General features: G+C 46.8%; 1 protein-coding gene across 2 annotated transcripts in view; it reads right to left on the bottom strand.

The window, feature by feature from the left end:
- LOC141048421 (class I histocompatibility antigen, F10 alpha chain-like) overlaps positions 1-25,841 on the bottom strand; it is a 490,026-nt gene that overhangs the window by 136,444 nt on the left and 327,741 nt on the right. The window contains exon 8 of one of the 2 annotated variants that reach the window (XM_073543973.1): positions 19,316-19,681. The exons of the other annotated variant lie outside the window; for it this stretch is intronic. The gene's annotated coding sequence lies outside the window, so the exon portion shown is untranslated. Of the gene's footprint in view, positions 1-19,315; positions 19,682-25,841 lie in introns of those variants that run through there. 2 annotated transcript variants of the gene reach the window in all.

Here is a 25,841-nt window from a genome sequence, read left to right as displayed (position 1 = left end):
CGGCCCCGATCCTCTTCCTGCTGGCGTCACATGAAGCAGATGGCATTATTACCCTGCAGTGTAAGGCCACTTTCACATTTGCGTTTAAGGCCGCAGCGACGGCCTGCGCACACTCGCCGCTAAGCCCCACCCCCTGCCGCGCCTTCTCCAGTAGCTCCGCCTACCGGCGCATGACACTGCATGCGTCCTGCGTCCCCTATCTTTAGCACTGGGGACGCAGGCCGTGCGCAGTATGCATTTGGCGGCGCATGCGTCCTTTTGACAGTGCACCGAGCGCAACCAAATTGCAACAGGTTGCGTTTGGCGCTGGTCAGCGCATCGTCAAAAGGACGCATGCGCCGCCAAACGCGTACCTGCGCACGGCCTGCGTCCCCAGTGCTAAAGATAGGGGACGCATGCAGCGTCATGCGCCGGCAGGCGGAGCTACCGGAGGAGGCGCGGCAGGGGGCGGGGCTTAGTGGCGGCCGTGCGCAGGCCGCCGCTGCGGCCTTAAACGCAAATGTGAAAGTGGCCTAAGGGTAAGCTCTCACGAGGTGTTTTGTTTTCTGCAGCAAAACCTGATCTTTTGGCAGGAAAAAAAGCTGCAGGAAAAAGCATGTTTTCCTTGTTTTTTCTTGCTTTTTTGTTTGCTTTTTTTCTGCGGTTTTGGCATGCTAGATTTGTCTCTTGTGCATGCTGATAAAGTTTAGTGTTGAAAAAAAAATCCTATTCTATAGAATCAGGTGTAACACCCCTTTAGGGCTACCACTGTACACTGGGTGTTATGGGGGGGTGTCACCTCTCTAGGGCACTGTGCCTCCACCCGAATCTTGATTGGAGCTCTCTCTCTGGAGACTGCAGAAGGACAAGTATCTTCTGCCAGGGGCTGATTCGGGAAACCCCTGCCACAACTCGGTACATACTTTACACTCAGAGAACAGGAGTAAAACCGTTTAACAGGTTTATTGCTATGCAGCAGAATTGAGGTGGGTTTAAAGGAATAACATACAATACAAGTAACGGTGCTATATAAAAGTCATATACACATCACAGTCTACTTTCACTCCGACCCTGCAAATATAACGTAGCAGGTTCCCCCTCTTTTGTATTAACTCAGTCCAAACGTTGGGGCCCAGTTGCCGCTGATGTTGGCGCGCAAATTAAAACCATGGGTGCACTTAGATGAATATTACTGTCAATAGTCCGGGTTGTAGTGTACTCACTTTAAATAGCGCTGGTAGAACCACAAGTCTCAGAAGGGCACTCACTGTGTGTCTCAAACGGTCAGAGGGTCCTCTGGACATCAGCTGGGGGCGGCAGGATTTAGGCCTTTATGGGGTGGGAGTGCCAGCAGAACTCTCCGGGTCTTTGATGTTAATTGCCTCAAAGGTTGACAGAACCGCGCTCTCTCCAGCAGCGCGGGTATCTCAGCGGGGGCCGCCACACTCTGCAGCGTAGAGGAATGCAGATCCACACCGCTCTCTCTCTCTCTCTCACAGCAATCTGCCATGCGCCTTCTCCTCTGAACATTTACTTTCATTTTCTGCCCAGCTCCCTCGCCCAAGTCCCTACTCCTCCAATCCACTCTCTCTCCTTCTATCCTTCCAGGCCGTGTCATCTGACTGAAACAAGGGTCCTTGGGAATTGTAGTCCACTGCCGCTCAGGGGAAAAGCGGTTAATGTCTGTAGGTCCCTGATTAACAGCAGCTGCAAAACTCTTCTTAGTGTCTGTAAGCTCCAGTATACCGGTAGCTGCTCTGACAGTTCCCTGTGCAGGTGTTACATTCTCCCCCTGGTGCGTCATTGAAAGTGTCCCATCACGATATGAGGACTCACCACCTGAAACATGAAGTGGGGTTAAGGCATCCTGACTAACACCAAATTTACATGCACACAAACCACCACCTGGACACATGGGAGATCCTGGGAAATAAGGCCAAACAGAATTTAAATTAGGGTGTATCAGCCGGGGGACCTCAGTGGTATGTCCCATTCTATCATAGGTCAGCATCATGGGTGGCCTAGTGTCCCGTTTGGGACGAGTGTGTACCGAGGGGGCCCCCTCCTAAGCCCCCGACTCTTGTCTCTCCAAAACGGGCTCCTCCGGATGGATCTCTTCATTCAATAAATGTCCCTCTTTTGAACTCTTCCCCCAATTTTGGGCAGAGCGCAATAGCCTCCTGACAAATTTCCTTTTTCCGTGTTTCCACTTTAGGAGTCTGGTATACAGGGCCCGCGCCTATGGTCCTCGGTCCATCTATAGCTCCATTGACCGTCGGTTTCCCATTCATCCCCAGACTCGCTGTCTCTTCCTCCTGAGGCAACCCCAAGCTGGGGCGGTTGTTCACACCTACGACTTCTATTTTATGGAAGGGTGGTATGACCTCCTTTGGTTGGCAATGGTGGTAAAGGGATGTTTTTTCCCACAGGCAACAGATGGTGTCGATGATAGGTATTGACAGCTCCGCCCCCTTTCTCGGGCTTTACTCTGTAGGCCGGGACACCGGGCAGCTTCTCCATCACCACATAAGGGTCACGACACCACCGATCAGCAAGCTTGTGCTTCCCAGGAAGGCCCAGAAGTTGGATAAGGACTCTATCTCCAGGCAGTAAAACTTGTTCTCGAACGCTACAGTCATAGCGAGTTTTATTGTGCCTCCCTGACCAACCAGAGGCCTGATCTGCCAATCTGTAAGCTTTTTTTCAAATCTTCTTGTAGCTGGGACACATATTTTAAGTAGGACTGTCAAAGGATGTCCCAAAACTAATATCCACTGGTAGCCGAGCTTTTCTTCTAAACATGAGAAAATAAGGCGAGTATCCAGTTGACTCATTTGTGGTGCAATTGTAGGCATGAACCAACTGACTCACATGCCTTCTCCAGTGTCCCTTCTTCCTGGGATCCAAAGTACCTAACATGTTCAGAAGGGTACGGTTGAACCTCTCAGGTTGAGGGTCCCCTTGGGGGTGATATGGAGTGGTTCTGGATTTCTTGATCCCACAGATGGCGCATAGCTCCTTGATTAGTCTACTTTCAAAATCTCTTCCTTGATCGGTATGGATGCAGGCTGGCAGCCCGTAATGTACGAAAAACTTCTCCCATAGTGTTTTTGCCACAGTAATTGCCCTTTGATCTTTAGTGGGGTTGGCTTGGGCATATCGGGTGAAATGGTCAGTGACCACTAACACATTACTGACATTGCTTTCATCAGGCTCGATGGAGAGGAAATCAATGCACACTAGCTCAAGTGGGCCATCACTGGTAATGTTCACAAGGGGGGCTGTTCTAAAAGGCAAGGTTTTTCTCAACACACATCGGGAGCATGATTTGCAGTATTCAATATCCGCTTCCATCCGAGGCCAGTAAAATCGGTCAGCCACAAAACCTGTGGTCTTCTCGATGCCAAGATGTCCATGATCATCATGCAGGGACTTCATGACCATCCTCCGAAATCGGGTGGGTAACACCAGCTGTCTACGGACTCCTCCCTTCTGGTGCTTTGCCTCCTGGTATAGTAGTCCATTTCTTACTGCTAGTGACTCTAGCTGCCGAGTCAGCAGGACAGACTCCTCTGTTCTTAATGCATTCTTTTCGGGCCTCCAGCCCCTCTTAACCCACCATCGAACTACCCCACCGACCGATCCTCCTGCTGCGCCTTTCTAACTTGATTTTGAGTCAGTTGAGGAAGAGAGTCTGGGGTTACATTTGTCACTCGGCAGTACAACAATGGGGGCGCTTCACTAGATGCTCCCAAGAATTTAGCACAGCACTGCATAGGGAGGGCATTAGTTTAATGTCTATGGCACAGAGTCTTCACCTCAGAGGCGGGGACCTCTTTCCATCCTCACTCTTCTTCCTCAATTGAGGGTTCCCTAGGCAGGCGAGAGAGGGTGTCTGCATCAATGATACTGATCCCTGGTCGATATTTTAAGCTGAAATCGTACAAAGAGAGTGTGGCAAGCCATCGGTACCCCGTGGCATCCAGTTTTGCTGTGGTTCTCACGTAGGTTAATGGATTGTTGTTGGTATGAACCACGAAGTGTACCCCATAGAGGTAGTCATGCAGCGTGCCCACTACAGCCCATTTCAGAGCCAGAAATTCCAGTTTGTGAGCTGGGTAGTTGCATTCACTGGGAGTCAATCCTCAACTAATGTAGTAAATGGGACACAGACAGCCATCATGGTCCTGGTAGAGAACCCCTCCTAGTCTATCGAGAGAAGCATCTACATGTAACACATATGGTTTACTGGGGTCTGCATAGGCCAACACTGGAGTTGACTTCAGTTTCTCGAATGCCTCATCGCATACAGGTGTCCATCTTTCCCCAAAAAGTTCATTAACTCGGAAGTAGACCCTCTTTCTTGACTTTGGGGAGTGGGCTGTCCTCTCTGAAAGGGGATACCCTTGGGTAAGGGCAGTTAACGGCTTCGCAATCCGAGAGTACTGGGGTACAAATCTTCGGTAATATACACAAAATCCTAAAAAGGACCTAAGCTCCTTCAGTTTGGTGGGCTTAGGCCAGTTTACAACAACCTCCAATTTGGCGGGATCGGTGGAAATTCCTTCTCTGCTGACTATGTGCCCCACATATTTCACAGTCGTCTGGCAAATCCGGCACTTGTCAAGAGACAACTTCAACCCAGCCTCCTTCAACCGATCCAGCACCTTGAACAACCGCTGGTTGTGTTCTTCCATAGTCTTCCCAAAAACAATAAGATCATCTAGATAAACCAGGACCTCACGTAAGTGCATGTCCCCCACTACTTTGTCCATACATCTCTGAATAGTGGCCGGAGCACCTGTCAGTCCTTGAGGCAGTCTCTGAAACTCGAAGAACCCAATAGGGCAGATAAAAGCGGTTTTCTCTTGATCTTCTTTTGACATGGGTATCTGATAGTAGCCACTCCAGAGATCTAACACAGAAAACCATTGGCTCCCTTGCAGGCAATCCAAGGCTTCATTGATTCGGGGTACAGTGTACTGGTCAGGGACCATACGTTTGTTCAAGGTACGATAATCCACACACATCCGAATAGCTCCATTTTTTCTCCGAGCTATCCCGATAGGGGAAGCATAGGGGCTACTAGACTCTATGATGACTCCTGTGTCTAACATACCGCGTAGATGCCGCCTGACATCTTAGATATCCGCCGGGGCCAATCTTCGGGATCTCTCTCGGAAAGGCTTTTGATCCTTCAACCGAATGCGATGCTCTACTCCTTGGGCGAGGCCCTTGTCCCATTTGCCCAAAGAGGGAACTGCCCCCCACATCATCATGCCGTCGATGACCAGCCTCCTTTCTTCTCTTTTCAGCTCACTAACTTCAAAACAAGGGTCAAAGCTTTCAGGCTGTAGTTCCCTCTTCTCCTCCTCCGTTCTCACATAGGCTTCTAAACAGACTGGGTGGATGGATAGGGTCTGCAAGTAATTTTCTCCCCCAACTTCCCGACACCACTGAGCTAACGTACGGAAGATGTTAGCATTTGTTCCCACTATGACAGGTGTTGGTCTCTCATCTGCCTCTGCCTCCGGGCAGATTAGCGCTATGATGGTGTGACGGGGTATACGACAGAGCAAGAAGGGACAAAAGGCTGAGGGACGATCCAACGAGATTTATTAAGGCAGGGAGCATACAACATCAAATATCCATAATGTCCTTAGAGTTCATGAGAAGTCCACAACAAGTCCACACAATGGAAACAAACCCGGGCACCCAGTGGCGGATTAAGTGGACTATGGGCCCGGGGCTGTTCATAAAACCTGGGCCCCTGTACCCCCCTTCCCAGGAAAACATTTTCTGTCCACATTTTGTGGCTCTTCCCACAAAAACACTGCATATGCTGATTTTTAGGTATACAAATTGCGGGGTCTGGAAAGGAATAAAATGGCCGCGCTTGGGAGGGGGTACCGCCGGCCTGGCCGGCTACTGGTTAGGGATGTTAATGATTAATCACACAGTCACCTGCCTCCATGCTCTGCCAGGTCTGCCTCTCCCCAGCCTCCCTGGCTGCTCCTGGCTCCAATGCATTATGTGGCTGCCTCCATGCTCTGCCTCTCTCCCCAGCCTCCCTGGCTGCTCCCTCCAATGCATTATGCGGCTGCCTCCATGCTCTGCTTCTCCCCAGCCTCCCTCCAATGCATTATGCGGCTGCCTCCATGCTCTGCCTCTCTCCCCAGCCTCCCTCCAATGCATTATGTGGCTGCCTCCATGCTCTGCCTCTCTCCCCAGCCTCCCTCCAATGCATTATGTGGCTGCCTCCATGCTCTGCCTCTCTCCCCAGCCTCCCTCCAATGCATTATGTGGCTGCCTCCATGCTCTGCCTCTCTCCCCAGCCTCCCTCCAATGCATTATGTGGCTGCCTCCATGCTCTGCCTCTCTCCCCAGCCTCCCTCCAATGCATTATGTGGCTGCCTCCATGCTCTGCCTCTCTCCCCAGCCTCCCTCCAATGCATTATGTGGCTGCCTCCATGCTCTGCCTCTCCCCAGCCTCCCTGGCTGCTCCCTCCAATTTGGAGGCAGCCACATAAATTGCAAAATGCATTGGATTGGAGCGGAGGGAGCAGCCAGGGAGGGAGGCTGGGGAGAGGCAGAGCATCCTCCTCCCAAATGGTGACGCCGACGGTGAGTGTGTCAGTGACCCACCTGCCCTGCGCTAGCCGCTGCCAAAATCTCCTGGGCTGAGCGAGTCCTCCTCACTGTGCACTGCCAGTCGGCGCCGCCGCCTCCACGCTTCTCAGTCCCGGCCGCCCACAGCACACAGAGAGAGGAGGAACTTCTGCTCTGCCTCCTGCCGTGCTGCGCCGCCCCCACACACGTGCCGCCTGGGACTGCCCGCCGCCCCCCTTCCAAGTTCCTACGCCACTGGGCGGCGGCGGGCGGCTGAGCGGCTCACACAGTGACAGATCATATGCGATGCCAACCGACCGATTGGCCCCTGCCCTGGGCCCCCTAAAAACCTTGGGCCCGGGGCGACCGCCCCATCCGCCCCTATTAAGATCCGCCATTGCGGGCACCTCACGATAGTCCTTGTGCCAGATGCGATAACAATAATCCTTGCAATAGTCCACAGGATTCCATACAATCCCACGGACACCACGAGCTGGCCTCAACTCAGTTTGCGACCCCCTCCACATCCGCACTCAAATCACAACTGATCTTAAAAGAAAAATGTATTGTCAGGGCTCCTGGGATCAGCCCATCTGAAGGGGGTAGGGGTCACACCTACTATTCAATGGTTTGGTCCATCAGAAGATTTTAGAAATGTAAGGGCTCCACTGAGTCTACAGGATGTGTATTGTAGGTTATCTTCTGCTTCGGAAAACAATAGCCACAGTTCCACTAGCTGTTGACACAAGCCTAAATTAGATTATGGTCCAGGTACATCACAAGACATTGCAAAGTATTGGGGGAAGAAGACATGGTTAATTTACAGCAAATACAATCAGAGAAAAGTTAAATGACATATTATACAAAATACAGGATAGGGCAAAACTACAAATCATGACAATCCCGTCCCCTCCCAATTTGTGTATGTACTAGGGACCTCTACAGGTCGCTTGTTAAGTACACACAGGCATGGCTGACCAGACTCAGGGCTCCTCCTGCCCGGACAGTCCATCTGCATTTTGGTGTTGGCTGCCTCTTCTATACTGCATGGTAAAGTTATAGGGCTGCAGAGCCAGGCTCCATTGTAGTAAGCGTCCATTGTCCCCAGAGACTCGGTTCAGCCAGGTGAGGGGATTGTGATCAGTAATGACAGTGAATTCTCATCCATTCAGATACGGCCTTAGTTTCCTAAGGGCCCACACTACAGCCAGACATTCTTTTCGACCGTTGCATAGGCCACTTCTTAGTCCAGCAATTTACTGCTAAGGTAGGCGATGAGGTGTTCGTCCCCAGCTGCATTCACCTGGCTGAGGACAGCTGCCAGTCCATAAGCAGAGGCGTCCGTCTGCACAATGAATCTCTCACCGGCTGTGACGGCAGTTCTGGTGGCCTCATTTCCATGGATGGGTTGTACACGTCCACATTTGCTGCTCTCTTGGCTTGACTTCTGGTTACCGCACCGACAAAGTGGCAATGAAGATTTCCCACATCATTTCCTAGAAGAACGTCTGCAGGGAGGCCGCTCCTCACACCGACCACGCATTGTTTTGCCCCAAAGCCATAATCCAGGGTCACACTTGCTCTTGGAATATATCTCTGGGTACCTCCAGCCAATTCAATGGCAATTCCTGGTCCCTTTTGAAATGCTTCTGGTTGAATTACTCGGGGATTGGCTATGGTGAGAAAAGCCCCAGTGTCACGGAAGCCAACAACTTTTTGGCCATCCAGCATGACCTCCTGTAGATGTTTGTGCTGAAGATCAGAAGAACAGGTGGCTGGGGCTCGCACCCCATAGACTCCAGGTAGGGGAGTCAGGATATCAGAGTCACATGGCAAGTCATCAGGGACTGAATCCAGCTCTTCTCCTGGTGAGGGTGTCTGTAGATAACGAACAGGCAAAGGCAGTCTGTAGCTGTCCTGCCTCCGAACACCTGGACATTGGAATTGCAGATGCCCAGGCCGCCCACATCTACAACATCTGCGCTCTGGGATTCTTCCTCCACGTCATAGTCCCGAAGGTGGAGCAGGAGTAATGCGAGGCACAGTCACACGAAGGTCACCATGAGTTGATGGTCTAGTGAGATGGTGAATATTGGAGGCCGAAGGACCAGGGGCCGCCAGCGTTGGGGGGCTGGTAGTTTTTTTTCTCACTGAGTAGTAGTTTTTTTCCACTGAGGCTTGATGGTGAGAGCCTCATCAGCTAGAGCTGCAGCTTCCTCCACAGTGGCTGGTCTCCTTTCACGCACCCATTCCCGGATCTCAGCGGGGCACTTGAAGTAAAACTGCTCTTTTAGGATGACTTAGAGGAAGGTCTCCCAAGTTAAGGCCTCCTCTCCCTGCAGCCAGCGATGACATATTTGTTTGAGTCTGTGGGCATACATCTTGAAGGACACTTCCTCATCACAAGCTAAAGTACGGAACTGGGTCCTGTAAGTGTCTGGGGTCACAGCATAATGTTCTAGAATAGTCTGTTTAATCTCCGCATACTCACAGTTCCACCAAGGGTCCATAGTTCTATAGGCTGCGGCAGCTCCACCCTCTAAGAGCCTCACCAGATGTCGGACTTGCTCCCTTTCCGGGACTTCCATTAATCGACACTGATGCTAAAAGTCCTGGAGGAAGCCCTCAATGTCACCTGAAGCCTCATTAAATGACTTGAAGTCTTTGCGGGACACTCTGGGGAGTTCCCTCATGGTGGGTGCTGGGGTTACAGTCTGTCTGGAGCTTCTAGCTGCTTCCACAGCGAGCTGCCTCTCCAGCAATCCCCTCTCTTGAGCTCTACGAATGGCCTCCCTCTTATCTTCTATGGTAGCCTCTTCTCCCAGCAATGCCAACTCCTCCTCGTACCACACAACCCACTGACTTTTTTGGGTATTTACCTCCGGCTGCCGTCTTTCCTCCGTTTGCTGGGGGATCCTTCCTCAGCGTCATCTTGCAGGCGAACTCCTTCCAAAGCCTCAATCAGCTGCTCCTTGGAGAGTCCCTTGTAGCTGACTCCCAGTTCACGGACCTTTGTTTGTAGGTTCACCGCAGTCCAGTTCTTGCACTCTGCGGTGCTGGATCCAGATGTTGATGGGCCGTTGTCCTCCATTCCTTCTGCTCTGAACCCAGCGCTGCCAACCAGTTTGTGACGGGGTATACGACAGAGCAAGAAGGGACAACATGCCGAGGGACGATCCAACGAGATTTATTAAGGCAGGGAGCATACAACATCAAATATCCATAATGTCCTTAGAGTCCATGAGAAGTCCACAACAAGTCCACACAATGGAAACAAACCCGGGCACCTCACGATAGTCCTTGTGCCAGATGCGATAACAATAATCCTTGCAATAGTCCACAGGATTCCACACAATCCCACGGACGCCACGAGCTGGCCTCAACTCAGTTCGTGACCCCCTCCACATCCGCACTCAAATCACAACTGATCTTAAAAGAAGAATGTATTGTCAGGGCTCCTGGGATCAGCCCATCTGAAGGGGGGTAGGGGTCACACCTACTATTCAATGGTTTGGTCCATCAGAAGATTCTAGAAATGTAAGGGCTTCACTGAGTCTACAGGATGTGTATTGTAGGTTATCTTCTGCTTAGGAAAACAATAGCCACAGTTCCACTAGCTGTTGACACAAGCCTAAATTAGATTATGGTCCAGGTACATCACAAGACATTGCAAAGTATTGGGGGAAGGAGAAATGGTTAATTTACAGCAAATACAATCAGAGAAAAGTTAAATGACATATTATACAAAATACAGGATAGGGCAAAACTACAAATCATGACAGATGGGTATCTCTTTATCCACTCCAACAACAGTCTTTGGGAATCGTAGTGTCACGGACACGTACCCTCTGTAGGTAGCTGTGCTCACTCAGTCCCCACACCACGAGTCCAGACAACGGTTTCAGAGGCACGTTGTATAAATATCTTTTATACCATCCTTCGAAGATGATGGACACTTGAGACCCGCTATCCAGCAATACTGTACAAGGTTGACTATTGATATATGCGGGGACATGTGGGGCTGGTCCCACTAAACCTTCAGGCAGTGTTTTCGATGAGGCACTATTGGATGGGGCGGTAGAGTAGGTCTTAGCTGCTGATGGGGGTTCTAGTGGCCCCCTTTTCCGTTTCCCGACTGCCTCTGAGTGTGATGGGGAAGATGTGAAGAGTTCTTTTGAGCCCCACCTCTTCGGATACTGACGATCCATATGGCCTGGACTCCCACAGACAAAGCACCCTTCTGGTTTCCTACTCTTTACTCTACAGAGGTCATCATTCTCGCTTCCTGAAACCAGGGTTTGCTTCTTGGCTACCTCCGCAGCACTTTGTAGCCGCTGTATTGTGTTGGCCTGGGCACTTAACAATTGTTTCTCGATGACTTTCAACAGTTCCATCTCTCGGCAGTCGGCTGCTGGCTTCAGGGCAACAGTAGTCACCCGAGGGGATGTCTTCTCTCTTGCGGCCAAAATAACCTCCTCCTTGCAAACTTCCTTAAGCAGCTCATGAAAAGAACCAGGAATCTTCTCTCTATCACAAGACCTCATCCGCTGGGCAATTGGATCATGCGTGAGAGCTCTGATCAACTTCTTTAGGGCTGACTCCATCTTTAGATACTACTCTATGAACCAGCTTGTCTAGTCGCTATAGATAGTCGGACATCTTCTCATCTGGCAGTTGGTAGGTGGTACGGATTTTATAGAGAAGATCAGTAGCATCTTCAGGGGATCCAAAAGCATCTTCTAAAGCACTCATATAATCTAGATAAGTTGCTTGTGGCTTGCTCCGCCATGCAGCCTGCACCATTTCCATAGCAGTACCCCTCAAACTTTCTACTATTCTCTGCTTCTTTACAGCATCAGTGCACTGCCACTCTTCTAAGCACAGTAAAGTGACATCCCTCCAAGTATCATATCCTTCTTCTCCAGCAGGGGTGGGGAGGGCACCCGAGAAAGTTCTTAGACGATGGTAGTTCCCTTCTGGCTGCATCTTTGCAAACTGACTGACTAACTTTTCCATAACTGTCATAAGCACATCAGCAGGGGCCGCTGTCTCTTCCTGACTGGCTCTAAGTGGAGTAGAGGGCGGACTTACACTAGTCTTTCTAGGCTGAGTGGTTGATCCCTGTTGCCGGGTCTCCACTTCGGACTCAGTAGGCCAAGTGATCTTCCATTGTCGACCATACACTGGGGGCACGGCAATCATGGATGGGAAATATTCTTTCCTCAAGATCTGCCCGGTTGAGATCAGGGCTGTGGGTAACTGTCCCCCCCTTTCCTTCCTGCGGTCAACCACTTTAGGGTGGGCAAGTTCAGTGAGTCATAGTAACATAGTTATTACGGTTGAAGGGAGACTTTAAGTCCATCTAGTTCAACCCATATCCTATCCTAACTTGCCTTAACATGTTGATCCAGAGGAAGGCAAAAAAAACCCATGTGGCAAACAGTAAGCTTCACATTGGGGAAAAAAATTCCTTCCCGACTCCACATACGGCAATCAGACTAGCTCAGACATACGGCCCAGACTAGTCGGTTAACTATTTTCAGTATCTCTTCTTCAGACGCATCTCGGAGTGCACCACTCACTGCAAAGCTTTGTTTAGCCGTAACATCCATCTCTTCGCACCACAAATACACTTCTTGCTCTGTTAAAGTCTCCACAGTAAATACTCCTGTGTTAGTTCTGGAATCTCAGCAGTGCCTCCACTGTAACACCCCTTTAGGGCTACCACGGTACACTGGGTGTTATGGGGGGCCTCACCTCTCTAGGGCGCTGTGCCTCCACCCGAATCTTGATTGGAGCTCTCTCTCTGGAGACTGCAGAAGGACAGGTATCTTCTGCCAGGGGCTGATTCGGGAAACCCCTGCCACAGCTCAGTACACACACTCAGGGAACAGGAGTAAAACCATTTAACAGGTTTGTTGCTATGCAGTAGAATTGAGGTGGGTTTAAAGGAATAACATACAATACAAGTAACGGTGCTATATAAAAGTCATATACACATCACAGTCTACTTTTACTCCGACCCTGCAAATATAATGTAGCAGGTTCCTCCTCTTTTGTATTAACTCAGTCCAAACGTTGGGGCCCAGTTGCCGCTGATGTTGGCGCGCAAATTAGAACCGTGGGTGCACTTAGATGAATATTACTGTCAATAGTCCGGGTTGTAGTGTACTCACTGTAAATAGCGCTGGTAGAACCACAAGTCTCAGAAGGGCACTCACTGTGTGTCTCAAACGGTCGGAGGGTCCTCTGGACACCAGCTGGGGGCTTCAGGATTTAGGCCTTTATGCGGTGGGAGTGCCGGCAGAACTCTCCAGGTCTTTGATGTTAATTGCCTCAAAGGTTGAAAGAACCGCGCTCTCTCCAGTAGCGCGGATATCTCAGCGAGGGCCGCCACACTCTGCAGCGTAGAGGAATACACAAAGAAAGAAATCAGTGCATAGATGTCCAGAGTGAAGTGTAAAAACACATATCTTTATTAAAGAACACAGATTAAAATTGGCACAAAAATGGCAGAAAAAAGGGGGGTGACACTAATGGAAGACTGAGCAACAGGGACCGCAGTGTCTATAAGACTCCCATATCCACAATTATATATGTAGTAGCACCTGGTAAGGTGAATAAGAAGTATCTATTTGCCCACTAGCAGATAACAATAATCCCCCGCCACCATTAAAGGTGACAAGCAGGCCAGTGTATAACATAGTATGGAGTATAATCCCCAACTGAGCTGCCACATACAGGGGGTAAAGAAATCGGACAGAAGATAGTACAAACACCTACCAGGAGGGGGAGGGAGGACACAGGACCCCAGACTCAGCTAACCCCGACGTACGTTTCGGATCTTCCTTCCTCAGGGGGTGTGTCAATGGGCTGTGGGATGCGGTATATAAAGGGGATCACAAACTACTGTGCCAATCAATAGAGGTGATGCTAACCAACCCCCCACATCCTCCAACGCTGCCTGGGCTGGCGCTGGCTGTTCACGGGGCCCCGTGACGTCAGACGCCAGACCACAGGCAGACAGAGGCGGGGCGGAAGCGCGTCAACCCGCGCATGCGCAGATGAATGAAGGGACAGCCGCGGCCATCTTAAATAAGGGAGAATAACCGGGAAAGTAATCAATTATATTTGTAATAACAATCGCACTCACAGTAAGAGTATACTCAGTAAGGAGGCACAGCAGAATGCAAATTAATATGAAATACATCATAAAATCAGGCATAAAGATGGACATGATATCCTGCATAACTATGCCCAATCAGGGGCACCGTAGAAGCTAATAGTGTAGAAGAATCAGGCAGATTGATGGAATAAACAACACATAATAGAGCTATATTCAGTCAGAAAACAAAAACATGAAACACATGTAAAATCAGACGAAATGATGAAATAAGCAGCACATAATCTGAACACATAGCTATGCACAATCAAAAGACACAGCAAGAGATTGATATAACATACATCTTAAAGTCAGACATAGTGACAAAATAAAAAACACATATTTGCCTGTTAGCGTTGTATTATATTATCAATAGACACCTTTCTGATACAACCCACATAACAAATACAAAGTGTCCATTCATATCATATAATCCAATATACAGAAGGATAAAGTGTCTATTCATATTATACAATCTAATATACAGAAGGATATACATATAAAGGAATAGATATAGCACTAAGGACAAAAAGTGCTGGATACAAAAAAGGAATATAAACATACATTGCATGACAGTAACAAGGACAAATCACACAAATACCAATATCCGCATATGTAAAGAGCATTATAGAACACTACAAGAAACATATACTCCACCAAGAGTACAAAAAATCCCCCCCTTTTTTTTGGGCCCAGTCCTTTTCTTGATGCAATGGGGATATAAGGCCACCAATCACCATCTCTGTTGTCCATCCCGTCCACCGAAAAAACCGCAACACAGCCAAACAAACGATGCCAAATAGGAAACTGAAATAAAAACAATAGTTAAAACCATGACACAAAAGTGGCACCCTAATGACCGCAGCAAAGAATCAAAAAAGGGGAAAACACACGGGAAAGGTCACAAAAAGGGGCATATGATAAACACTCATTAAGACCCTTTGGATGGACCGTGTATTTCCAAATACACCTTGTTTCCAATTGACCAAGCCTTTTAGATAGGTTTCCACCACGTATATCTATTCTTAGGGCCTCAATAACCCCGTACTTTTAATAGAGTTGGGTCACATTTATGGTAATCTTTAAAATGTCTGGGAATAGTTCTAAGGGTGGAGTCATCCACGTGGCCCTGTGCCGCCTGGATCCCCAACACATGTTCCCTTACTCGAACTTTCAGTTGACATGTGGTCAAGCCCACATAAATAAGATTACAAGGACATGTTGCGTAATACACCACATATCGTGTTGTACACGTAATTCGCTGTTTGATGGTATAAGTTTGATCGCCATCAGAATTAGTAAAATTATCACAGCGAAAAATATTGGGGCAAGCAACACAGTGGCCACATGGAGCACAACCACCCCCAGAACTAAAACCATCCAGAAATGTGGGTTTATGCCCGCCAGTATAGTGGCTCGAGACCTGATGGTCCTTCAAATTTCTTGCCCGACGAAACGCCATAGATGGTCTCTCAGAAACATTTACTGATAACAGGATCAATCCGAAGGATTGGCCACGCCTTTTCCAGGGCAGATCGAACAGCATTAGATCTAGAATTAAAGGTGGTAACCACCCTCACTAGCTGTCTGCCCCTAAGCCCATCCGGTGATCTGGATTTATAAAGCAAGTCCTGCCTAGAGGTATGTTTAGCCCGATTAAAGGCTCTCTTAACCGATCTACGACTGTATCCACGATCTAAAAAGCGTTGACGAAGTTCTTTCGCCCGATGAAAAAAGATATCATCGGTGGAACAAATATGTCGCAATCGTAAAAATTGTCCGATGGGGACTGCTTTAATGATATGCTCCGGATGTGACGATGTAGCGTGAAGCAAGGAGTTAGTGGCGGTAGTTTTCCTGAAAATGTCTGTCTGCAAAAACCCGGCGGGGTCCCTCCTCACAGTGACATCCAAGAAATCCAAAACATTTGGATTATAACAAACGTTAAGTGAATATTACGGTCGTTGCAATTCAAACTGGATACAAGCTGCTCAAGGTCGACGGGCGTGCCCTGCCAGATGAAAAAGACGTCATCAATGTACCGCGTCCAAAGGGGGACGTGGCACATTGACACGCTCTCATCTGACAGAAAGAGGTCCCTCTCCCACAACCCCAGGAATAGACCGGCATAGGTGGGCGCGAAGGCCGCCCCCATGGCGGTACCCTGGAACTGCAGGTAGAAGGACCCCTTGAACACAAAAAATTTGTGTGAGAGTGAACCAGATGTATTAAGAAAAAACCTCACCGCTCTCAGGCCATCAGCATGTCTAATATTCGTATAGAGGGACTCCACATCTGCTGAAACTAGAAGAGTATCACTCTCAAGGCAAAGCCCGTCGACCCTGCGCAGCAAATCCCCAGTGTCACGGAGGAAGGAAGGGAGGCTAGTGATGAGAGGCTGTAGATGATGATCTATCCATCTATTAATGTCCTCCAGAAAATTGCCCCGTCCAGATACAATAGGTCGCCCGGGTGGCACGGAGGCATCTTTAGGAATTTTAGGGAGTAAGTACAGCGTAGGGATTGTTGGTTCAGATACCAATAATGCCGAATATAATGGCTTAGTGATAATGCCGTCCTGTAGAGATCTTTTCAAAATAGTTTCCAGTTGAGAGGAGTATGCTGAGAGGGGGTTATATGTCAACTTCCTATAACAGGTCTTATCACTTAGTTGACAAAAAGCCTCCCTCTCATACATCTCCACTGGCCACAGGACGACATTACCACCTTTATCAGCCGGTTTGATCAATGCACCCGGCAATTCTTGTAAAAATCCCAAACAACGTCTTTCCTCCCTAGTGAGATTATCTCCAACAATGAAGTTGGGAATTTTATACAGCTCCTCCGAAACCACCCGGACAAACATATCGATATTGGCGCATGAAGAAAAGCTGGAAATTTAGTAGACCGTGGGCAGATTGAAGGAGGAATCTTACCTCCATCAGGGAAATTTTCCAAGGAGAGTTCCTCAAGTATATTCAAAGCCTCCTGTTCCTCCTCTGTGGGAAACAATGAACAAACATCATCAGAATCAAAATGTTTTTTGAAAAGCAACGACCGGGCAAACAAATGTATATCTTTGATGGTTTCAAAAAGATCAAAATGGGATGCCGGACTAAAGGAGAGACCCCTGCCCAGGAGACGCAGATCAGTATCAGACAAATTCAAACCACTCAAATTAATCACCTTGGTATCTCAATTCATAGTTGGATGGGCTATGTTCCTTCTATAGGGATGGAATGTATGATCACATAGCCTTGACGTTTCATCAGTAGCCATGGTGGATACAGAAGATAGATCCAAGCGTCTGCTCAAAGATGACACAGAGAGAGAGGAGGATGCCTTACGTAGATTCGAATGTTGGACTACATTCTTCCTCCACATGTATACCTTTTTGGACTGATAGTCCTTAATATCACGATTAAATGTTATTACTTGATTGTCTTGAATTTTTTTGACCAACAAGTCCATAGATCTATCTAGCTCCCCTTCCAGTTTCTGCAATTTATCAGTAGAGCACCCACTGCGGAGCTCTCTAAGTGCTGTGTGAATTGACGTATCTAAACTGGTAATGGTGGAGGTATTATGGTCAATTAAACACTGCATAAGGAAGAATGAACAATTATTGCATGACTCTTCCCATTTAGTTATGAAGGCCTCATCCTCAATGGGAAAAGAGGGAATAACCTTTACTCTAAGACCTCTTGGAATCGTTTTGTTATCTTTATATTTTTCAAGAAGTGTACGATTCCACCATAACTTAGACCGTTTAGCTAACAGTGTTTTAACTGAGGCAAATTTATCTTCAAATCCCATATCCACAGATTGCTGCGGTCCGGCCATATTAGCACCAAACACCTGGTCCATTTGTGAGAGCCAAGATTTTTCTTTGGCCCGGAAATCCATATTGTCGGTCAAAATTCCTGTGCAAAACACAGCAAAAATCAATAATGAGTAAAAGAGACAGACCACAGGGCTGAAACAAAGTAACATGATCTATTATATGTAGGTATAGATAACAATGAAAAACACTAGTGTCAGCCCATAATATATCAGTGTGGGACACACTGCAAATAGATATACACAAGGAAAGAAATCAGTGCATAGACGTCCAAGGTGAAGTGTAAAAACACATATCTTTATTAAAGAACACAGATTAAAATTGGCACAAAAATGGCAGAAAAAAGGGGGGTGACACTAATGGAAGACTGAGCAACAGGGACCGCAGTGTCTATAAGACTCCCATATCCACAATTATATATGTAGTAGCACCTGGTAAGGTGAATAAGAAGTATCTATTTGCCCACTAGCAGATAACAATAATCCCCCGCCACCATTAAAGGTGACAAGCAGGCCAGTGTATAATAGTACGGAGTATAATCCCCAACTGAGCTGCCACATACAGGGGGTAAAGAAATCAGACAGAAGATAGAGGAAGGCAGATCCACACCGCTCTGTCTCTCACAGCAAGCTGCCACGCTCCTTCTCCTCTGAACATTTACTTTCATTTTCTGCCCAGCTCCCTCCCCCAAGTCCCTCCTCCTCCAATCCACTCTCTCTCCTTCCAGGCCGTGTCATCTGACTGAAACAAGGCTCCCTGGGAATTGTAGTCCACCGCCGCTCAGGGGAAAAACGGTTACAAACGGTTAATGTCTGTAGGTCCCTGATTAACGGCAGCTGCAAAACTCTTCTTCTTAGCTGCTCTGACAGTTCCCTGTGCAGGTGTTACACAGGTTTTGGCAAAAAAAAAAAAACCCGCATCAAAACCTGATACCTGCGTTTTTGGTGCGTTTTTTCAACACCCATTAATTTCAAAGGGTGAAAAACGCTGAAAAAAAGCAGACAAAACGCTGAATGAGGTGACATGCTCCATTGTGCAAAAAACCATGACAAGCACAAAATCCTGATGAAAAGGTGTCTGCATGATGTTTTCTGAAATCTCATGGACTTTGCTGGTACTGAAACACGCAGCTGAAAATTTGCATTAAAACAACGTTGCAAAAACATGTAGTGTGAACTTAGCCTAAATGTGAGCTGAGCGATCAGAGCCCATTCACACGTCCGTATGAAACCAGTACCGGAAACACAGGCCCGGTGTCACCAGTGTGTTGGATCAGTGTGCCGTCTGTGTTTCCGGTATGGATAAAGAATGACAAAGCTTCTCCTATACTCTGCAGTGTTACACACGGACCGTACACTGACGCCGTCCGTGCGCTGCACACGTCTTACACAGACCCATAGACTTGTATTGGGTTTTGGTATCCGGCTGCTGGAAAACACGGACATGTGAAGATCACCATAGCTTATAATGGGGACATGTGGGGTCCATGACAAAAATGGGGGTCACACGTACTGGAAACATGGACATGTGAAGGAGGCCTTACATGGGACCTCTGCATTTCCCTGTGTAACATGTAAGAACGGATAATGACCCCTCCGGTATAATACAACATTTGCTCTGTGCTCCGATGTCTCCTGTACTGATATCTAATCATATAAATAGAAAAATATCAAAATCAGAACAAAACTGAAGCCACAATAACAAGAAACCCAAATCCTCACAGAAAATGTTATAACGAATGTAAAAAGCATGAAATAAAGCGACATAATGTTATAAGCAGCGATCCCGCCCCCAGTATAATGCGCCATTAATGAGAATAACTGTGTAAGAGACACAAATATGTAAAGACTTCACCCAAAAGCTTCCGAGAAAATGTGACCTCCATCACCAGGACCCAGCCGGAGGCCTCACAATTCTGCTTTGTGCTAGTTTTTTATGAGCGGTCATTTTATTCTGGGATTAGACTTAATAATAATCAGATTATTGCATACGGCCGGTTCCTAAACAATCACACACAATGAAGTAATGACAGATAAAAGGTGAGATTCTTCAGTCCGCAAGGATGGAGGCAGAAGACGTCTCGTCCGGCTCTGTAATGACACAAAGTACAAACCGTTCCCATTAGAGGCCATTACACCGGTCTAATAATGTCCTAAATGCTCCATCACCTTCTATAATGGGGGAAAGTACCAGTAATATATGTATATGTCACTACATGAGCTTTACTACGCCAGAAAGTGAGAGGAGACACATTGTGTAAAGGACACGACGCCTCTGAGTGACGACTGTACAGTTATATATAGAGATAATTATGTGACTGTAGATTTATCACTTAGGCCTCTTTCACACTTCAGTTTTTTGCATCAGTTATAATCCGCCAAAAAGGGCGGATAAGCGGATCCGTTGTCAACTGATGTGAACGGATGGCACAGGATCCGTTTTGAGACGGATCCTGAAAATGACGAAATTTAAAGGAACACTGGCTGGGGAAGGAGAGAGAGAGAGAGAGAGAAGTGGTGTTCCTGGGGAAGGAGAGAGAGAGAATATTTTTTCCTCCGGCACCCAGACAGAATTTGGGGTTAATTCAATGTCTGGAGGATCCGCCGGAGAAAAAAACGTTGCAAGCTCCGTTTGGAAATCTTTGAGGATGTTGACGGACACTAGCATCGTGGCGGATCCTCAAAAAACCGGATGCAACGGACGCCAATCAGGCAGGATCCGCCAATAATGAAAGTCAATGGGGAAAAAACGGATCCGCAAAGAAAAATGGCGGATCCGTTTTTTTTCAAAATTGGCGGATCTTGACTGATTGTCAAAAACGGAAGTGTGAAAGAGGCCTTATCTGCCGCTGATCCCGAGTCACGTCATAGCCATAAGCTGGATGTCACTGGGAATCGTCCACAAGCCCCGACAGATAGCTGCGGTGGTAAATGTGATCTCTTGGACATCCTGACAGCAGCACATACAGTCTTGCTTGAATGTTTGTGAGCACATCAGAATTCTCCATATTTCTTCATAAATTTTGCCTAAAACTACATCAGATTTTATCAGTAGATGAAGAGAATCCAAACAAATGAGTCTAAAATATTAGATTTTGTAATTTTATTATTGAGGAAAAAGATCAAACGTATGTGAACCTTTGCTCTCAGTATCTGGAGTGACGCCGTGTGCGGCAATAACTGCATCTAAATGTGTCCAGTAATTGTTGGATCGTCCTGCACATCGGCTTGTAGGAATTGTGACTAATTTCTCTCTACAGAACAGCTTCACCTTTGTTATATTGGTGGTTTTCTCCCATGAACTGTTCACTTCAGCTCCTTCCACTATAGGACTAAGGTCAGGACTGTGACTTGTTCACTCAAACTTTATTCTTCTTTGACCATTCTTCTGTAGAACGACTTATGTGCTTTGGTTCATTGTCTTGGAGGATGACAGACGTTCCCTTGAGATTCAGTTCATGGACAAGTGTTGTGACATTTTCCTCTGATTGCTATAGTTTCATCAGTGATGGCCGCCATCCTGGTCTAGATGTAGCAAAACTGGACCAAACCCTGACACCACTGTGTTTCACAGATTGTATGAGGTTTTTATGCTGTAATGCATTTTATTACCGTCCTGTAATGGCTGCGGCACAAGCAGTGCGCAGGTGTCAGGAGAGATCCGGCCCCTGCGCACTGCAGAATTCTGCTCTGTCCTCAACAGGGCAGAGCAGTGCGCTTGCGCTGCAGCCATTACAGGACGGGAGAAGAGGACGTCATCACATGAAGAAGGGAGGCGTCAGACCGGACCGCAACGCCCACCGGACCGCCCACCCCGGTGAGTATAATATAACGTGTTTTCCTTATCTTTCAGGTTACATCGGAGGCTTATCTAGAGCATTACAGAATGCTGTAGATAAGCCCCTGATGTCTATGCCGGCAGCTGCAAGCCAAAAAAAGGGTGACAGATTCCCTTTAATTACAAAAATACTGATAGATCGATCCAGTCATTTAGTCCCAGAGGACCTTGTGCGTTTGCTTTCAAAAATTTTAACCTCTAGATAGAACTTCAATATGTTCACTGGATAATTGGCGCTTTGAGAGATTTATTATACGTAGATTGTCTATTGGAGGTGCTATTTCCTCCACGATGCTTGCGTTTCTTTCCTTGATTTTTTGTTTTTCCGACCTCGTCTTGTCCTTTTCCCAAAGGGGGCATATCATTAGAAGTAGAAGAAAAAGTAAGCATGCTCGAACCTACTCGATCTTCTGCAACACTTGAGCCTGAATCAGTGGTCTATCCTTCAAAGTTATTTTTCTTTTTATGAGATGTATTGTATCTCCGTTTTTTTAAAAAAAGAACGATTTTTATTCCAGGAGAAAATCATATTATTTTCATAGTCATTTTTATCTCTCAAAAACTTATCTTCTTTCTTCTGTTTAATCTCGATTTGTTGTAATACGAGTTTTTTATCCAGTTTTTTATAAAATTTGTATATTGTCTGTGTAGCTTGATTTTAATTCTAATTTCGCTTTCTCCAGCTGTTCAGTCAAATTATTATACTCTTGCTTATTTTTCTCGGCTACCAATTGTAATAAATTGAGGGAACATTGGTGAAGGATTTCAGTCCATTTCTTTTGGAAAATGGGATCATCTTGAAATTTTGAAATTTCCTTGAATATACGTAAACCTTTCGGGACTCTCTTGCAGTCAGTGTATGATTTCTGAGATTTTACAGTCCAAAATGATCGGATTTCTCTCTCAGCTGATTGTATTTTAGATTCAAGTAATTTTGTGCTGATAATTGCACTCTGCAAAAAACTCCCCTGCATCCTCTCGTCCTGCTAAAAGTCCCTGTTCAATCGCATTCGTATCAAAAAGCTCTATATTTACGTCTTTGTCCATTAGTATGGAAAAAAGTAAGTGAAATAAACCCTGTGCTCTGTTCAGTTTGACAAGTCAATTAGTCCCAGCAGAAAAGCAAACAGATGAACGGCAAACTAGGGCACACAAATCACCACTATTAACAAACGGAGCGATTTATATGAAGTATTGCGGTATGCAGTTCAGTCAAAAAACGGAGGTGCTAGCATGAACAAACATGAATCATCCAATGTATAGTAGAAGAAATGCAGCACTTACCAGGTCGACAGGTTTATGGACAAGCAGGACTTAGAGGAATGCTGCGGGAGGGAGGAGTCAGACAACGGCCGTTTCGCGATTACATTTTGGTTCTATTAAGCATAAGGTGCAAAACTACATTTCTTGTCAAACTAAATTTGTGGTTTACATTATTTTCTGTCCATGCGGTTATTTTTATATTGGAAAAACCATAAGACCACTTGCAATACGTTTTGGCGAACATTATAGATCTAATACCTCAGAAAAGGCTCTTTGCGACTGATTAAGCATATTCAAGATGCACATAAAGCTAACCCAGAAATTTTGAGTTTTGCAAGGATTGAAAAGTCAATTTTCCACCTCAGGGAGGCAATCATGATAAAGCCTTATTGAAACAAGAAGTGAGATGGATTCTGAAAGCAAACACACAAGGTCCTCTGGGACTAAATGACCGGATCGATCTATCAGTATTTTTTATAATTAATTGTATATATAAAGTTATTTGGATTATAATCATCCTATGATATTGTAAAAATATTGATTATCGATGTGAATTGATATGGAAAGAATTATCCTTTCCTAGTATTTTGCACTCTGTTTAGTGTATATTTGTTTTGTTAAACATATACAGTACTTGTAAATGTCTGTCTCACAACAAGTCATGTATGTTAATTGGCAAGGTCAGTAGTCCTATAAAGGAAATGACCTTAAGCTAATCCCCTCACCTGGACCCATAGAAGCGAGTAATCGCGAAACGGCCGTTGTCTGGCTCCTCCCTCCCCCAGCATTCCTCTAAGTCCTGCTTGTCCATAAACCTGTCGATGGAATTTATGTGAAATAAAAGACGCACAATTTTTAGTTCAACTGGTGAGTGCTGCATTTCTTCTTCTTCTACTATACATTGGGTAACACATGAATCTCCCTTTCCAGGAGACTCTGCTTTTACCAATGAATGGAATGGCATTTTAGATAACTGTATGACTGATGTTAACTTGTTTATTTAAAAAGAGGTCTCAACTTTGTGACATAGCGACAGTCAAAATTAAACAAATGCATAATGATCTTTCACCTTTTTTAGCACATCCGGAATATAAAAAAATAAATTCAAATGTAACCACCTTTATAATGCAGTTGGCGAATGACACTATAATGAGAAAATCAAAAAAACTACAGAGGGTTAGAGAGGACTATAAAACAAAATAAAGATATTAATAATAAAAATATAAATATACCCACTAATGAAAGTTCTGTCTCCACAGGATCCATTAGTAAACAGAAAAATCATATATACACTCACTGGCCACTTTATTAGGTACACCTGTCCAACTGTGTGTTAAGACTTAATTTCTAATCAGCCAATCACATGGCGGCAACTCAGTGCATTTAGGCATGTAGACATGGTCAAGACAATCTCCTGCAGTTCAAACCGAGCATCAGTATGGGGAAGAAAGGTGATTTGAGTGCCTTTGAACGTGGCATGATTGTTGGTGCCAGAAGGGCTGGTCTGAGTATTTCAGAAACTGCTGATCTACTGGGATTTTCACGCACAACCATCTCTAGGGTTTACAGAGAATGGTCCGAAAAAGAAAAAAAATCCAGTGAGCGGCAGTTCTGTGGCCGGAAATGCCTTGTTGATGTCAGAGGAGAATGGGCAGACTGGTTCGAGCTGATAGAAAGGCAACAGTGACTCAAATTGCCACCCGTTACAACCAAGGTAGGCAGAAGAGCATCTCTGAACGCACAGTGCGTCGAACTTTGAGGCAGATGGGCTACAGCAGCAGAAGACCACACTGGGTACCACTCCTCTCAGCTAAGAACAGGAAACTGAGGCTACAATTTGCACAAGCTCATCGAAATTGGACAGTAGAAGATTGGAAAAACGTTGCCTGGTCTGATGAGTCTCGATTTCTGCTGCGACATTCGGATGGTAGGGTCAGAATTTGGCGTAAACAACATGAAAGCATGGATTCATCCTGCCTTGTATCAACGGTTCAGGCTGGTGGTGGTGGTGTCATGGTGTGGGGAATTTTTTCTAGGCACTCTTTGGGCCCCTTGGTACCAATTGAGCATCGTTGCAACGCCACAGCCTACCTGAGTATTGTTGCTGACCATGTCCATCCCTTTATGACCACAATGTACCCAACATCTGATGGCTACTTTCAGCAGGATAATGCGCCATGTCATAAAGCTCGAATCATCTCAGATTGGTTTCTTGAACATGACAATGAGTTCACTGTACTCAAATGGCCTCCTCAGTCACCAGATCTCAATCCAATAGAGCATCTTTGGGATGTGGTGGAACGGGAGATTCGCATCAGGGATGTGCAGCCGACAAATCTGCGCCAACTGTGTGATGCCATCATGTCAATATGGTCCAAAATCTCTGAGGAATGCTTCCAGCACCTTGTTGAATCTCTGCCACGAAGAATTGAGGCAGTTCTGAAGGCAAAAGGGGGTCCAACCCGTTACTAGCATGGTGTACCTAATAAAGTGGCCAGTGAGTGTATATCTCATTCAGAGTCTCGGGATAAGCCAATTGGTGGCTTATGTTCCCCTAACCTTCAAACATTTTCTGTCAAAGTGCATACAACAAATCTTGACAATAATTGAATCTCTATTAATCCTCCAGAAGTTATGAGTACGTCTAAAATATCATCTGAGGCTGGTTTCACATTAGCGCTTTTTAAGCGCACGCACGGCCGGGGGTAGCTCCGCCCCCGAGCCGGCTCTCTGCCCGGCGTGCCCGCCCCTTGCTTGTAGCGCCGCCTCCTAGCGCACAGCGGCGCCTGCGATCGGCGCACCCTATCTTTAGCATAGGGTGCGCAGATCGTGCGCAGGCCGTGCGCTAGTTGCGCTTTGACCTGCGCTGCGCACTTTTGACGGTGCGCCGAGCACGCAGAAATCCGAAAAGTTTGATTTTGGCGCGCACGGCGCACTGTCAAAAGTGCGCAGCGCAGGTCAAAGCGCAACTAGCGCACGGCCTGCACACGATCTGCGCACCCTATGCTAAAGATAGGGTGCGCCGATCGCAGGCGCCGCTGTGCGCTAGGAGGCGGCGCTACAAGCAAGGGGCGGGCACGCCGGGCAGAGAGCCGGCTCGGGGGCGGAGCTACCCCCGGCCGTGCGTGCGCTTAAAAAGCGCTAATGTGA

This window comes from Dendrobates tinctorius, unplaced genomic scaffold, assembly GCF_039654945.1.
Source record: "Dendrobates tinctorius isolate UK_male_01 unplaced genomic scaffold, ASM3965494v1 ptg000135l, whole genome shotgun sequence".
Taxonomy (NCBI): Eukaryota; Metazoa; Chordata; class Amphibia; order Anura; family Dendrobatidae; genus Dendrobates; species Dendrobates tinctorius.
The sequence above is the reverse complement of the archived record's forward strand: the minus strand, read 5'-3'. Positions and strand labels throughout refer to the sequence as shown.